Source organism: Martes martes (assembly GCF_963455335.1).
Source record: "Martes martes genome assembly, chromosome: 3".
Taxonomy (NCBI): domain Eukaryota; kingdom Metazoa; phylum Chordata; class Mammalia; order Carnivora; family Mustelidae; genus Martes; species Martes martes.
This window is the reverse complement of record NC_137890.1, coordinates 131,714,901-131,732,664: the sequence shown is the minus strand read 5'-3', so window position 1 is coordinate 131,732,664 and position 17,764 is coordinate 131,714,901. Positions and strand designations below refer to the sequence as shown.

Sequence of the window (17,764 nt, the reverse complement as noted above, 5' to 3'; positions counted from 1 at the left end):
ACCTTTATCTATGAAAGTAATTCTTCAAGGCTGCTATAACCTTTTTCTTGGTTACTTCAATGCTGAATGCTTCTGCTAACGAGTTAGGCTGCTTAAATTCAAGTCTTAAGAAGACTGAGCTTCTCTTAGTCATGCACATAGTAATAATACTGATTGGCACAGAAGCTTGGAAATTATTTTGAAAAAAGTTTATAGTATTAAGCTTTAAAGTGAAATCCATTTTATCTGTAGTAGAGAATTTTTTCCAAAGTAAGGCATTGCGCCAAGTGTCATGTCTTACTAGTAAATTTTCATGTAAATATTGATGTGAAAATTTGCAAATGAGTTTTTAGTTTTAAAGTCTGAGTTATAAGATATTATCTGCCTGTGGCAAATTCTATTATAAATAGTGGTTGTTTCCCAATGTTATATTTCCCTAAAGGGATTATTCTTTTTACTTGTTGTCTTTTCCTTTAGTAACTATATTTATCTTTCACTTAATAGGGCTACCTAGCCCAGAGGCCCTTTGAGTAGATTTAAAAGAATGAACCCCATTCTGTAGGCTGAGTATGAACAAATTCTCAACCGGGGTACATAAATGTGGTGGAAACTGCCTCGTTTGGAACCCTACTGTTCTGGTTTTAAAATTCACTTATGTGGAGAGAAAATGGAAAGAATGACTTAGGGCTCCTGTGCTCACAACGTCACTACCTTGGAAAAGGAAATAGCTTGGGATGGAATTTCAGCTGACAAGGGAAAGTTGTGTTTCATGGGAATGGCGAGTTGCTAACTGAGGTCCAGCTTTGGAATTCATGTTGGGTTCTGTGGGTGAAGGGCTTTGATGGAAAGCAAAGAGAGATGGTGAGAGCTGGGAGCACTTTTTTTGCCCTTCTGTGGGATACAGTCTCTTTTAGCCTTTCTACAGCAAGCCTGGCCATCTGTCATCAGAACAGGAAACACTTTGACACTTAGCTCTGCTTCTGTCCAACAGACTGAGGGGAACAAGAATAGCTTTTATCCTCCAGTCCTCAGTGGCTCTGTAGAAGGCAGTAAGAGGGTCTGTCAGTGGAATGTTTGCTTGGAAGTTGCTTTTCTTTTCTTTTTTCTTTCTTTCTTTCTTTTTTTTTTTTTTGACTTTATTTGAGAGAGAGAGTGAGAAGTGGGAGGTACAGAGAGAGAATCTCAAGCAGACTCTGAGCTGAGTGCATAGCCCAACGTGGGGCTCGATCTCATGACCTTGAGATCATGACCTGAGCCGAAATCAAGAGTGGAATGTTTGACCAACTAAGCCACCCAGGCACCCCTATCCTGATTCCCTTTCATACTGTATCTAGTTACAACAAATGCTAAAAAAATGACAAGAGAACTAGATGTTTTTCTCTTGTCAGATTATTTGCGTTTGGGGTTTCTTCCTCTAATAGTAAGAAGCTCTCAGTTTTGGTTGAGTCTGTACTTTCATGTTAGTCATCATGTGTGACAGAAAAGTACACATAGTATCCATGGGACTGAAACAGCTGTGAGAACTTCTTAAGCCATCTTGTCCAATCCTCTTATTTCACAGCTGGGGAAGCAGAAATCCTGACAGGATAGGTAGCATTTCAGAGGTCACACAGTTAGTTTATTAAAAGCTGAATCTGAAATGAAACATGCACGGCTATCTCTTAATCCAATACTTTCTCTACTCTACCAGCTTGTCCTAACTTCAGCATGATTTCCAAATGACTTCCTTCTTTGGTTAAGTTAGCTAACTTGACCTCATGTGGTCATTGTTACCATTTATAGAACCTTAAATAGCTACTTTAATGGATATTTAAAATACATTTTCTGTTAACTTTCTTGGAATGGACAGTGTGTTTGCCCGTCTAACCTAAGACGAAAAAATGTATATTAACAACATCAGAATGAATCAAAACAAGGTAATTCAGATTTTCACAACACTCTAAAGTGTTTTCAATAAAATAGGGCAATGAACCAGTTTTAAGAGGTGAGAGGCCACAGCTGCTTCTTACTCAACGTTAAAAATGTTGATTCTTACACGAGCTATTAGAAAAATGCCTGAGCACCTTGCACTGGTCAGTTTTTTTCTGCCTTTAGGTCAAATGAACCTGATGCATCTCTTCTAGGGTGGATTAAGTCACTCTTGAACTACCTTTCTACCCTGAAATTCTGTTAAAGATTCAGTTAAAGAGATGTTTACCAAATGCAAAGTACCATGCACCCACAACAATAGAGAGAGAATGTTAAAAAATGAAAACAAATTTATTAAAAAATAATTTTAGGAAACCATAGAATTTTAGACACGAAAGTTGTCATACATATCATCTGAACACCTCCTTTTATAGATGACGCTAGGCGGTATCAATCTCTAGTGTGAGAATAGCTTTGGTTTTCTCTGACATGTTGAAATACATTCAGGCTGAACACTGAAGGTTTTTTTTTTTTGTTTGTTTTTTGTTTTTAAGATTTTATTTATTTATTTGATAGACAGAGATCACAAGTAGGCAGAGAGGCAGGCAGAGAGAGAGAGAGGAGGAAGCAGGCTCCCTGCTGAGCAGAGAGCCTGAGCAGGGCTCGATCCCAGGACCCTGGGATCATGACCTGAGCCAAAGGCAGAGGCTCAACCCACTGAGCCACTCAGGCGCCCCTGAACACTGAAGTTTTATTAAATGCTATTAACTTTTCCAATTTGAACTGGCTTAATCCTATAGGGAGAATATGCATATTTCTCTGGGTTTGCCACATCATAGTAGAGTTTCAGTGTGTAAATGTGACTGATTCAAGTGCCTTCAGTTTTAAAATATTCTTTGTATTTAGAATACGTATAAACTAGATTTATGTCAAGAAACATCTGTGCTTCTTCTGGGTCCTATGAGAGGGAGATACCAAGAAGAGATTAAATGTGTAAGAAGTTGATTGAGGGAAATGCTTATGAATGAAAATGGGGAGGGTATTAGGGGAAGCTGGAAGAGCCTACGGACCCCAGTGTAAGACTGATCCCCAGTGTGGGAGAGAGAGAAGGAAAAAAGGTTGGCTGAAGCTCTAAGCCACCATGCCTTTCTAAAGAAAGTTCACTTGGAGAGTCCCAGAGCCACAGTCTCCATCAGAGGAGAACCGTGTTTCTTAGAAATGGCCCTACTTCGGTATTCCTCTTGTGCTCCGTCATTGGCTGCAGGCAGCCTGTGGCCTTCATGCAAGTGCAGCTGTGGCCCTGGCCACTTAGACACCCAGCAGTCCGAGATCCAAGAGGCACAATCTCATGATTGCCATGGGTGCTTTATATTTACAGATATTCTAGCTATTCTAGAGCAGTGTCAAAGGATATATCAAGGAATAAGACTCCATGTGACATAGTAGTTATATATTTACATGCAAGATATCTGGAAGCATAGAGTACTATTTATCATACTTTTTTTTTTCATTTTAATTAACATGTGTCTATTTAATCTCTTTTATGTCATATTTCTTGCAGTTGAGATGTAAATGCATCTTTGGAGGCTGACTTCTTGCATAAGTTGGGTGACCATACAAGCTATCTTAAGGTCCTAGGCAGTTGCCTCTCCCTTGTGCTCAAAATGACCCAGTTTAGGAGCTAAACTCTATCATCACATACGACTAGCTCTATAATAAAAAATGAAATAATTGGTCCTGTATTTTCAAAATTTCTAAACACCCTGTAAAGTATGTGTGTGTTCATTTATATGAAATCAATAAAATGTTTTCTGTAATTTCATGATGACAAATAGAAGAAGGAGCCTCCTATTTTATAGTGATTGATAATGCTCAGGCATGCACATATTCTATGTTACAGGTTTTCTGCTTTCTTAGCCTAGAACCCCCTTTATAGATAGCACTACCTTTGGTCATGAAACAAACTCTAGAAGGCATTGACCTTACAGACAGGTCAGTGAACTATTAGGTAAAGTGATTGCCAGATTAGTAGGAAATAGTTATTTATTTATTTAAAAGATTTTTATTTATTTATTTGACACAGAGAGAGATCACAAGTAGGCAGAGAGGCAGGCAGAGGAAGAGGGGGAAGCAGGCTCCCTGCTGAGCAGAGAGCCCGATGAGGGGCTCGATCCCAGGACCCTGAGATCATGACCTGAGCTGAAGGCAGAGGCTTTAACCCACTGAGCCACCCAGGCACCCCAGCAGGAAATATTTAAATAGTTGGAAGATAGGCCCATTTCAATAGTCTGTTCCCATAATTGCCAGACACAAGCAATTCTGCCCATAAATATGATTGGCAGAGAAAATGGCTTTTCAAAAGAAAACCAAGAATTCGTTTAGGTACTCTGAAATCATATCACACAATGTACTCATACAAATTAACACATTTTCTAAACCCTGAAAGAAACCACATTCAAGCCTTAAAATACAGAGTATCTCTCGTTTGGTGTTACCTTTTTTTCTCTTTTATAAATGGAAGTTTGTGTTGGATGGAGTTCTTTGAATATTTTTCTTTGAGTTTCTTTATTTGTTTAAAATATAGTGTCCTAGGAAGGCAAGGTAGATAATGTGTGCAACTGGAATTTAGGTAAATAATTTTTTCTTACAATCTATTTGTTAGGTTAATGTATATCTAACTTTCTGATCTTATGGTACATTTTATATCAATCCATTTTGTACACATGCATGTATATAGTTAAATACATGTTACTCAAATATTACCTTACCTAACTTCTATGTCAGTCAGGGTCCCATTATATAAGACAAAAATCACTGGACTTATTTTTAGGAATGACCGTAATATAAAGGAACATTAACTGGAAGAACCACTAAGACTGTGTTACTCTCAAGTAATTGATCTGACGCCTATTTCCTACCAGTCTGCAATGAGATAAGGAGCTTGACCTGAATGTAAATCAACTCACTACTTCTTTTTTGAGAAAATCTATCTGTGAAGAAAAAGTCAGCTAAACTAAACAGTGTGTGCTAAGTGATGTAGTTAATTTACATTCTGGTGAAAGAGTAACAGACATTACAAGGACTGGCACTCTCTGTACATTCTTGGATGAGCAGTGCCCTGGAGGTACCATGGAGATAGTAACAGCAGGAAGAAGCTACCTCTCTGAGCACCAGGGACTCATGGGAAGTGGGTGGAGTTATCAGAACCTGGAAGCTTGGAGCTAGACATCAAAGCCGGAACGTTGACCAGCTGGAATCGGGAGGACTGCAGTGAGGCTGCCTGGGGAACAAGGAAAAACTGCAAGCTGCTTGGGCCACTGGCATGAACTGTGCCGCTGCTGGAGTGCACATGCATCGCTGGAGGTGCAGGGGAGGAGGGCGGTGGAGAAGTGGTGGCCAGACCAGGAAGCAGATCCCATCTTCCTCTCGTGGTCTTCTAGCCTCCCTCTATAGAGCTTCTTAGAAGCTCAGCTCCACAAGGCACCAGCTCCAAAGAGCCCGCTGGATTGGAGTCTGCTGAGTACCAGCTCTGGAGGGGAGAGGCAGTATCTTAATATGTAGCCCAGCCTTCCTGTGGTGCTGCATTCTCTGATGTACTCTGACAACTCTCTGTAATTAATTACTTTTAAAAAAATATGCAAGTTGTCACATATTCTGTTGGCTTCATGACTAACTAGGGGGTGAAAAGCCATCATTGAAAACTAGTATGTTGGCCAAATGAGCACTTTGCCCATTCTCTTAGCCTGTCTTAGTCTGCTCAGAATGAAGGCATAGTTCATTATTCATTTGTTTCATTATTCATAGTTTCATTATTCATTTAGCGTGCTTTTCCAACTTCAACAAGACCACAAAGTGTTGCCATGGTATCATACTTCAAGGTATACTCCTGCTTATTGGTTAGCTTGGACTCTTTCTAAAATCAAAACAGCAGAATTATCATTCTACCTGTCTTGACAGTGAAAATAGAATTTGTCTAGCTATTAGAATATGTGCCCATTTTAAATTGTGTTCTTTGTGTCATTTAAAACATTTTGAAATTGCTTGGAGTATGTCCCTTGTTGAAGGAGGTTCGACTTTCAGAGTTTTACCTAAGTTTTAACTTTCACCTAATGGCCCCATCAGATAATTTTGTAAGAATTGCAGATGACATAGAATATGAACATTGGGACTAGACCCTGAGGATCAACCATCTCAAGTTTCTCATTTCACAAAAGAAGAAAACAATTTCAGAAGGATGAATTGACTTGCCTGTGGCAAAAATAGAAGCCAGATATGTGGTCTTTAGAATTTCTGAGCCTGTTAAAACAGCAACAACAAGAATAATACTTAGAAAACAAGTTCTAAAAATCTAGCAATTGAAGTATACTTATTTTTTTAATTAAAAAAATTTTTTTTAATTTATTTTTTTTAAAGATTTTATTTATTTGTTTAACAGATAGAGATCACAAGTAGGCAGAGAGGCAGGTAGAGAGAAAGAGACAAGAAGACTCCCTGCTGAGCAGAGAGCCAGATGCGGGGCTCGATCCCAGGACCCTGAGATCATGACCTGAGCTGAAGGCAGAGGCTTTAACCCACTGAGCCACCCAGGTGCCCCTCAAGTATACTTATTTTAATTTGTAAGTTCACCTTATTAGGAAATAAAAGTCACATCACTGTGGGAGAATATTGAGAGAGAAATCAAGATTGAAGTGGTAGTTTTGGCCCTGCCAGTTGTGCTTCATTGCACCACTGCTCTCTGATACCTCATTTTTCTCATCTGTAAAACGAGAAAATGATGCCTGTCCTGACTTCCTCAGCTTTTCGTGTAGGATTGCTGTGGAAACCATGAAGTACTTTGAAAGTATAAGACATAACACTCATTATTACTGACTGAGAAGTGGCTTCTGTTGGAGGCTGTGAATGCCTAACTCCTCCTGTAATGAAACTTCTTTTTTTTTAATTTTTAAATTTTAAATTAAAAAAAATTTTTTTTTGACATGGAACTTTTAAATGTGTTGCTGCCACTTTCTAGCCAGGTAGGATCCTTTGTCGTGGCCTTGCTTTGATGCTCACAAATAGGTAAATGCACTTTCTGGGATGGAAATGATCTGGAATGGCCTTGGGATATGGTCCTTCCATGATTCTTGTGCATCTTCCTTTTTCCCTTCTACCCACATGTACCTTCTTGAATATTTTCTGATTTCCCTCATACCTGTCATTTGTCCTTCTCTTTTGACTTGTGGCTGGCATTCTAACTGGGGAGAACATTCTGAAGCCAGTGGGAAGCCGAGGAGAATGTGATACAGTGAGGACCCAGAAGAAGTAGTCAGAAGACCTGGATTTGAGGTTGAACTCTGCCATTTATCAGTTTTACCGTCTGAGGAAGTGACTCAACCTCTCTGGGACTTAATCGCTACATCTCTAAAATCAGCGATGTGGACTCATATAACATTTTTAGAATTCATATGCCATAATACAGTGAAGAACTTGAAAGAGTCAATAATTATGGCAAGCTGGTATGACCTGTTTAGAAAGAAACATGGTGATGCAGAATGATAACCATATGTATGTTCGTAGACTGTGACTCAGCAGTTCAACTCCTGTGAACGTATCCTGAGCAAAGAATTATACAGGGGCAAAAAATAGATGTGTGTAGTAATTTATTACAACTTAAAAATATACATATGCATATATATATATATATATATACACAGTATGCAATGCAAATTATAGTAAATTCAAACAACTAAAACAATCTTAATGTCTAATGTTAATAGAATTTTTAAAATTATTATCAAAATGATAAAATAGCATATACTCAATTAAAAATAATTGTAAAGTAACCATATTATTTATGGTCCTAATAAAATATTTAGTAGACTTTTACATGAAAATAATTAACATTTATATAGATAAATGGAAGGTAATAGGAAAAATGAAGATTCCTTTTAGAAAGGCAGAACTGTGGATAGTTAATTTTTTCCAAATGTCTTTACTTTTTTCTATTAAAAATATTAGCCCTGAGTTATGGGTATTTGAATGGAGATAACTGTGTATCACTTTAGGTATACATGGGTTAAAAAGAGCTTGTAGTTGTAACTTTTAAAAAGGAGAAGATAAAAAAGTTGAATTGCACTTAAATGGCAAAGAGATACAGAAATTTCATTAAAAAAAAAAAATCTAACTGTGCTTGTTTGCCTGGTCCTCGCTGCCCCAGTCCCTGAATTTTCTCCCAGGAGCCCCTTTATGTGATTGCCTTGACCCAGATGCCCAAGAATGTCCTAGTACTGGCTTTTGAAGGAGCTTTTTAAATCTCCAGTGGGATTCTGGGGAGATTGAAGCTCTATTTCCATAGCAGATTTATGTGGCCCATGTCAGGGAATAACTCGGAATTCCTCTTTCCATTAGCACTCCCATAATGAAAGTCCCACCCTTTTGGGTGTGGGTTAATGACTTGGAAACACTATTGCCTTAGTGCATGGCCAGGATGATAGTTTGCATCACTGAAAATAATCACCTCATAATCAAAGTCGTGACAGCTATACTGCATTGAGTACTCAGTATGGGCCAGACATACTGATCACGTAATGTTCGTTTCTCATGTGTTGTGAAACATAACTTCTCATCCACCAAGGCTAACCAAGGATCAGTCATTTGCCCTAGGTTACAGATCAGTCATTTGTCCTAGGTTACAGATCAGTCATTTGTCCTAGGTTACAGAACATGGATGGAATTTAAATGGAGGTATCCTTAACATTGTGGCTTACTTGTATCCTGACTTCATTACTGACTCAGTGGATCTACTGGGCTGATAAGGACTGACCACTTAACAAGAAAAAGCAAAGACTGCGTCCTATGACTATATTTTATATTTATTTTATATTAAGACTACAGTGATTGTATTCAAAAAGCCCAAATTAAGCATTATTCTTGCCATTTAAGTGCAATTCAACTTTTTTATTTTCTCCTTTTTAAAAGTTACAACTACAAGCTCTTTTTAACCCATGTATACCTAAAGTGATACACAGCTATCTCCATTCAAATGCCTGTATCTACTTGCAAATGAAGTCACATCAGTGAAGCTGAGAATCTGTGGCTTGCTGCTTTCTTGGTATTTCTGGATCGCAACAGAAATTGCTAATTTTCAGACTGGGTATAGATTGTCCCTTTTTACACAAACCTATGTAATTATGCAATACAGTTTTTTCTACCCTCCTGTGATACCTATTTACTTTCTAAAGTGTGACTAGCAAACCAATGGTACACTATTCACAGAAGCATTGGAACAACTCAGTATGCTCTCCTCAGTATGCTCTGCTGTTAGGGGAATGTGCATTAGGTGAAATTGTTCTTTGTCTAGGAAAAATTAACAAATTCAGATAATAAAACCATCTCATCAGCACTGAGGTTACAGCTTATGGTGGTTTTTTTTTTTTTTTAATTTAATGAGATGCAAGGGTTTAATTTTGGGTGTGTATAATTTTCTCTAAAGAGCATTGAGAAACCTTTTCCCCCAGGTTGTCTTCGCTATGTGTTCAGGCTTTGTCTTGAAGAAATGATATCTCACACCAACAGCTTCCTGCAGGTGGTGAGGCAGAAAGATTTCAGGACTTGCAGGAGCTCCTGAGGCTGAAGTGGGTTTTTGTAGGAGGAGGAGAGAATGCTTGTGTCGATTCCCAAGTACAAGTGACAAGTATTACGATGTGATACTTGCTCTTATGTAATTATCTATACAAGAGTTTGTGGATTTGGTGCTTGAGCAAACCATGAATCTTAATTTTTTTCACTTAATAAAATGTCAACTTTGTAGAAAGTCTAAAAATAAAAAGCTAGCTTCTATTTTAGAGGCTACTAAAATAACACTCATTTACATAAGATGCTCATTATGAGACAGTCCCCTAAAGGCATAGACTTAGCCTTCTCAGAAGTTTAGGGCTGAACTTAACTGTGAAAAACACCGATCCTCATTTATATGCTGTAACAAAGCTGGCGCTACAGGCTTCCTCTGGCTGAGGGCAATGCCTGAGAACTGGATGGCATTAGGATGCCTGTCCTGTTTCCACAGGGAGTGGAAAGCTAGTCACTCTCAGAAGAGTTCAGGTAATTTGATATGAGATATTGATCCCCGTATCAAAATCTGTACTCTGCATTAGCTGAATCATCATCTAACATAAAGAAAGATCCTTTACTGAATTCTCACTAAGGTTTGTTTTAATAAAATCTGAGAGCTCATGGGTTTCACATACCGTGGTCATCATAATAAATCATTTTCCTCATCAACTGTAATGAAACAAACCAGCTGTTCATTGCTTAAAAACAATAGCATTCTGGGAGAAGTAATGAGATGTTCCACTTCTGCATCTAAAACTGGTGTTCTGTCTCTTCAGGGAAGACCCAGTCTTTTCTGTGTGTTGAGGGTGGGAGTCTGGGTACTTAGGACAATTATTCTCATATGGAGCAGAGCAGCGGGTGTCCCAATCAGAGTAGTTCTGTGCTCTGATTACAGCCTCATGTGTGTCTCCAAAAAAAAAACTGGTTCAGAAATCCTCTGGATCCTGGGTCAGCTAGAGTGTGCCATGAAGTGGACATGTAGTTAGTGTTTTGCTTGGTTTTGTGCCCTTCTCCTTTATTAATGCACACAAGAAGAGGCAGTGGTTTCTACAGGCAGATTTTTTGAGCAAAAGTTTGGTACCATGCACCTTTGAATGGCTATTCCAAAGCACAGAGAAGATAGCCATTTTGTCCTCAGGGAATTCAAACTTCCATAAGGCAGTGAGCAATGAAAACCTTTTTCTAGGCAAAATTAATTATAAAACCCTAGTTTTATAGGGGGAAGGGGGTGTGCGAAAGCGAGACTGCTGGAGTGCTGGAACTTTTCTAGATCTTGATCTGGTCATGGTGACGTAGGTGCATACATATGTAAACATGTATCGAATTTCTCTGAACTTAGATTTTATTGTATGTAAGTCATACTTCAATTTAAAAAACTTAACGGTTTTTGATCATCCTAGAGCTGCCATCAGTTACTGTGTGTTGCTGAGTGGAAATGTGGGCACAAGGCAGCTGAGGATCAAAGGCTCTTATTTAAAGGGCATTCCATTCGTGGTTCTTTCTAGAACCTCTGTCTGTTACCACTGGGAAATACTGATCTCTATTCATTTGTTCATCCTTTCATTCAGTATCTACTGAGCACCTGCCCTTTGATAGGGATTACTCTAAGCATCATGGAAAAAGAAGTTAGTAAGACAGTCCGAGTCCTCGAACTAATGTTAGTATTGTTCTTCCCTTCTCTGGGATCATCGGTAGCACAGGAATTTAATTCAGTTTAGCTAACATTTATTAAATATCTACTATGCCAAGAAAGAGTGACAGATGTAGGATGGGGAACCCGTGGTCCCTGCCTCTGAGGACCTTATAATATGGCAGAGGAACTAAGATTTCTCTATAAATACTTACAGTTTATGATAAATGACAGAAGTATAGGATTCTTCCTGAGCATGGAAAAGGAATACAGTTGAGAGAGTTGAAAAACCCTTGGAGAAGTTGTATTTAGTTTGAACCCCAATAAATGGTATGACATTGATATAGGGGGGATAATGAAAGCATTCTTAGATAGAGAGTACAGAATGGGAAAACTAGAAAAAACAGGGTCTATTTGAGATTACAGAAAGAGAAATCAGAAAATAAAACTGGAAATGTGTTTGGGAGGGACCAGGCTTGCATTAGAGAAAAGATGGCTTGGTTCCCCTGCATGTCCTCATTGTAAAGATACCTGGTATTTGTTTGGAAGGGGGCATCTTTCCTCTTCCCTGACCCCAATCAATAGTCTTTCATCTTATTAATTAATGGCTCTGACTTTTCACCGTGTCTTCTTTGCGTTCCCTGCCTTTCTTCTATATACTCAAAATGGTGACTGGATGAGAGTTGAGAACTAAAGATAATGGGGGGTCATTTCAATTACCTCCACCTTCCAGCCTCATCCATCTATGAATTACATCCTCAGTCCTTGCCCCCAGATCCTGACCACCAGATGTTTACATTACTATTCCTATTAACCCACCTCAGGCAACATGATTGCTCAAACTACTGTCTTTCCCCAATAGTTCCTCTTTACCCTTCTCTGCCCCAACATCCTCACTTTCAAATTCCAGGTAAGTATCATACCTACCAGAGTGTCTTCTTCATTTAGACATTTAACTAATTTATTCTTATTTATTTACTTGTTTTTTTATTTTTATACAATTATTTTTCATTGAAGTATGATTGACTGCCAAAAAGTTGGACATATTTAATATATACAATTTGAAGATAACCGTTTCCCCATGAAACCACCATCATATACGATGCTGTAAATTCCTCCAACATCTCTAGAAGTTTCCTCTTTCCTCTTTAAAAAAAATTTTTTTTTTATTAGAGAGAGAGACAGAGATAGCAAGAGAGAGCATGAGCAGGGAGGAGAGGGAGAATAAGGCTCCCCACTTATTTGCAGGGAGCCTGATGTGGGGCTTGATCACAGAACCCTGGGACTCTGGGATCCTGGAAGCCCCTCATGGATCATGACCTGAAGCAAAGGCAGATGCTTAACTGAGCCACCCAGGCTCCACTTCTCTTTCTCTCTCTCTCTCTCTCTCTTTTTATTTTTATTTATTTATTTATTTTTAAAGTAGGCCTCGCACCCAGCATGGAGCCCCAACATAGACCTTGAACTCATTACACCAAGATCCAGACCTGAGCTGAATTCAAGAGTCAGATGGTTAATCCACTGAACCACCCAAGTACCCCTCCTTCTTTTTTTTTTTTTTTTTTTTGATAAGACCGTTTAACATAAAATCTATCCTCTTAAATTTTAAGTGTGCAGGGACGCTGGGTGGCTCAGTGGGCTAGGAATCTGACTTTTGATTTTGGCTCAGGTAATAATCTTAAGTTTGTGAGATGGAGCCCTGTATTGGGCTCTGCACTAGGCATGGAGTCTGCTTAAGAGTCTCTCTCTCCCTTCCCCTCTGCCCCTCTCCACTGTGCCCTCTCACTAAAAAAAAAAAAAAAAAAAAAAGTTTACAATATGGTATTGTTAACTGTATGTACTGTGCTGTACAGTAGATCTTTAAGACTATTAATTTCACATTAGTAAAACTATGTATACCTCTCTAATTCCTCTTTCCCTGAGCCCCTAGTAACCACAATTCTACCCTCTACCTCTACTTACAGAAATAAGATCACATAGTATTTGTTCTGTGTCTGGCTTATTTCACTTAGCATTATGTCTTTAAGTTCATCCACATTGTAGCAAATGTCAGGATTTCCTTTTTTAAGGCTGACTAGTATTCCATTATATTTATATACCACATTTTCTTTATCCTTTCATCTGTAGATAGACATTTAAGTTGTTTCCTATTTTCTGTTTCCTTTGCCATTGTTCATAACACTGCAGTTGAGCATGGATATGCAGATATCTCTTTGAGATACGGATTTCAGTTCTTTCGGATGTATACTCAGAAGTGGGATTGCTGGGTCATATAATTTTCTGAGAAATCTCCTTGCTTTTATCCGTTGTGCGTATACCAACTTATATTCCCAACAGCAGTGCACAAGGATTCCCTTTCCTCCACATCCTTGCCAACACTTATCTTTTGCTTTTTTTTATAATAACCATCCTAACAGGTAGATGATACCTCTTGTAGTTTTCATTTGCACTTTCTGATGGATAATGATGTTGAGCATATTTTTTTTTTAAAGATTTTATTTATTTATTTGACAGACAGAGATCACAAGTAGGCAGAGAGTCAGGCAGAGAGAGAGGAGGAAGCAGGCTCCCTGCAGAGCAGAGAGCCTGATGCGGGGCTTGATCCCAGGACCCTGAGATCATGACCTGAGCTGAAGGCAGAGGCTTTAACCCACTGAGCCACCCAGGTGCCCCGATGTTGAGCATCTTTTCATTTACTTTCTCTTTGGGGAAATGTCTGTTTAGGTCTTTTGCCCATTTTTAAATCTGGTTATTTGGGGGTTTTTTGCTACTGAGTTGTAGGAGTTTCTTATATATTTTGGATACTAACCCTTTATCAGGCATTTGATTTATAAATATTTTCTTTCATTCTGTAGGTTGTCTTTTCACTTTGCTGATTATTTCCTTTGTTCTGCAGAAGCTTTTTAGTTTGATGTAGTCCCATTTGTTTATTGTGCTTTTAGTGTCTTAACCAATAAATCATTTCCAAGGGCAATATCAAGAAGCTTTTCCCCTAGATTTTCTTCTAGGAGTTTTATAGTTTTTGATCTTATTTTTAAAGATTTAATCCATTTTGAGTTGACTTTTTGAAGGGTTCAATTTCGTTCTTATCCATGTGGATATCCAGTTTCCAAGCACAATTCATTGAGGAGCCTACTCTTTCTCCATTGTGTATTTTGCCCACTTGATTTATTCTCGAGGCTTCTGCCCTACCTTTCCATAGAAACTGCACTGAACAATGTCCCCAGGTTTTCTGCTGATCATCAGCATTTCTGACAGAGACAAAAGTGGGGGGGGGGCTGTACCCCAGCCTCTATGTTTTACCACTGCTCCGATTATTCTTGTCCTAAGCAAGCTGGGTACATTATTATCACTGGGTTTACTTAGAATGACCTTCCTTATCTTTACCCAAAGATGATTCTTCAGCCCTCATTCTTCACAGATCCTCCTTACTACGGAAAACCTATAACTTATGGCCCTTTAAATCTCTACTTTAGTGCATCCTATATTTTGTAAGGTTGTAGAGTGTGTATGTAAAGCCGCTAGCTTGGTCTCTGAGCCATGGAAGGTGTTTGATCAATAGGGGTTATCATTGTTATTATCATACAATATCGTTACTCCTGCTTAAATAGTAGGTCCCTTATCCATGTACTCTCAAATTTATTTCCATCCAGTTCTATAAGCAGCTCAAGACAGGGCTTCATATCCCAGCGTATTTCCCCATAGTGCTTGATATCCTGCTGAGAACGCAGGGAGAGTCTGAGTAATGAAATTAAAAATGTGCTACTTTGCTATTTTGTAACAGTTTTTTTAAAAAAGTTTGGAGAGGGGTGCCTGGGTGGCTCAGTTGAGCATCTGACATCAGCTCAGGTCATGAGCTCAGCCTCTGTGCTCTCTGGGGAGGCTGCTTCCTCTCCCTCTCCCTTTACCCCTCCTTCTGCTTGTGCATGCTCGCTCGCTCTCTCTCTCTCTTTCATAAATAAATAAGTAAATAAATATCTTTTAAAAATAAAAATAAAAAGTTTTTGGGAAAAGAACTTAAAAATTATGGACTGAAAGCAAGATTAGAGAATTTTTATCGTTTTTTCATTAGTGGTTACACTCTTTCCCAATATAGGTTTGGCAGTAAAATTAAATAAAATATTAACTTCTAGAGTCAAGGCCCCTATTGTTCAAGGCAATTAACTGGTAATAGTCTAAGAATTATCTCCATAGTGACTTGGATACTCGGGGGCATTTAGTAACCACAGCGTAAGTAAACATAGTCTGTTCTCTTAGCCAGTAGCCCTGTTGTGAGTATCAGCTTCTCCTTTGTGGATGTGTGCTTCTGTCCATGGCAGCTTCTTGATTAGGAGGTTAAAAGTAGGGGCACCTGGGTGGCTCAGTGGGTTAAGGCCTCTGCCTTCGGCTCAGGTCATGATCCCAGGGTCCTGGGATCGAGCCCCGCATCGGGCTCTCTGCTCAGCGGGGAGCCTGCTTCCTCCTCTCTCTCTCTCTGCCTACTTGTAATCTCTGTCTGTCAAATAGATAAATAAAAAATCTTTAAAAAAAAAAAAAAGGAGGTTAAAAGTAAGTGATAAAACATCATAACACAGAGTTTCATATTAGGGTGCATGGTGTTCAGCATCAGCAGACAAATTATATTTGGCACCAGCTATCTGATACAAAGGACAGAGGTAGTAAGTAGACTGCACTGCTCTGTGCACGTGCGTATGCAGGCACCATTGGCATGTGAAGCATGAATCAAGAAGCAGCTCTTTTTTCACTTTGCTCCTAATCATGGCTCCTCGCAACCTAACCTCAGTACTTTTCCTTAAACTAGTTGTTGAAGCTGTAAAGCAATTGATAAAGTGGTGCTTTACTAATTATCTTCATTTCATGTGAATGATGAAAACAGGGCCATGTAAAAACAAAATTAATAAATGCTGTGGGTACAATTTGATTCGGGTCTTATTGACCTAATTTGTAAGATCCTAGGCAGGGAAATGATTTCCCACTCGCTTCTCCTTGTTAACCAGTACTTTTCACCCCAGAGAGCAGACTCCTCTGCTTGATTTCTGTGTAGTGCTGTAAGGGTCGATAAGCATGGAATGTGGTCAGCAGAGACTGGCAAAATTCAGATTACCAGACAATGCCACAAAGAAAAACACAGTTCTACAGATCACTTATGTAACTTAAATAGCCCTTTAGATGAGAGATAGAAGTTAAAAGTAGAGGTTAGATTTTGATACTGGTTGACTGTTATGATCATCTCTTATTAAGATGTGATATTCATTTATTCATTCATCTAATAAGTAGATGCCTGTAGTATGAAATTAGCTTTCTAGAAAGATGGGCACTGTATAATAATATTATGCAAAAGTTTTGCCTAATGGCTATTTTTAGATATCACGTTGGAAATGTTATTCTTTCCCCTTTATAAGTTTCTCCTGTTGTATACTTGAATTAAAAAAAAACACACACTAAATATAACATTGGAGTTTTAATCTTCATGTGCTGAATGTGGCAATTATAGGCCAAGAATTTGGTAGAAGTTCAAAATGGACTCCCTCTGAATAATAGAGAAGTTGTCATTGTTAGAAAAAGTCCTGGTTTGTGGTTCCATTAATTTTAAATCTGTTTTGTCTGCTAAGAAGAAGTATTTTATTTAGTAGTTAATAATTTAGCAGTGAATAGTTATTCCTGACTATTGCTGGCTCAAACCTTTAAGCACAGATAAAATAGACTTTAGATATGGGTAGTAGCTTCTTACGTTATTTTAAGACTTTTTTTGTTATTTGTGCTGCAGTATATTTAAGATATCCTTGCCATTTTCCACATTTTGTTGTCATAGCACTTGTTTCAAGGAAGTAGTGTTCTAGTAGATTGTTCCATCCTTCTAAAATGCATGACATCCTGTTAATTACCAAGTTAAAGAGAAAATGTTCCAGGAGTGGTCCTCAAATTTGAACATACCCCAGAATCAGCTGGAGGGCTTGTTAAATCATGAATAGCTGGGTGTTCTCCCCCAGAGCATTGATTCAGTAATTTTGGATGAGGCCTGAACATTTGCATTTCCACCGTGTACCCACGTGGTGATGATGGTGATGCTGGTCCAGGAATCTCACTTTGAGAACTACGGTGTTGTATATAGTACAGTGCCCAGAAAGACTAAATACTCACTTAACATGTAAGTTTTCTGTGGCTGCTGTAACCACAAACTTAGTGCCTTATAACAACACAAATTTATTCGTTTACACTTCTGGAGGTCAGAAACACAAAATCAGTTTCTCTGGGCTAAGGTCAAGGTCCCAGCAGAGCACGTTCCTTCAGGAGTCTGGAGGGTAAAATTTGTCTTCTTGCATTCGCAGCTCCTAGTAGCTGCCGCGTTCCTTGGCTGGTGGCCTCTCCTTCCTTCCTTCAGAGCTCGTCTTTCCAGTCTGTGCTTCTGTCATCATGTCACTTTCTCCCTTTCTGTTGTCAGATCTCCTTCTGTCTCCCTCTTCTCAAGACACTTGTCATTATAGTTAGAGCCCATCTGGATAAACCAGGATAACTCCCTGATCCAAGATCTTTACCTTAATCACATCTTCAGGTTGCATTTGACATACTAGGAAAATGGACTCATCTCTCTTGATCTCTCAGAAAACATTCACTAGCATATCCAGGGAGAAATACCATTTGGCCCATCTAAAGTTG

The 17,764-nt window shown here is 38.7% G+C and overlaps 1 protein-coding gene across 1 annotated transcript in view; it reads left to right on the top strand.

Moving 5' to 3' along the window:
- CERS6 (ceramide synthase 6) overlaps positions 1-17,764 on the top strand; it is a 308,042-nt gene that overhangs the window by 167,384 nt on the left and 122,894 nt on the right. The window lies entirely within an intron of this gene.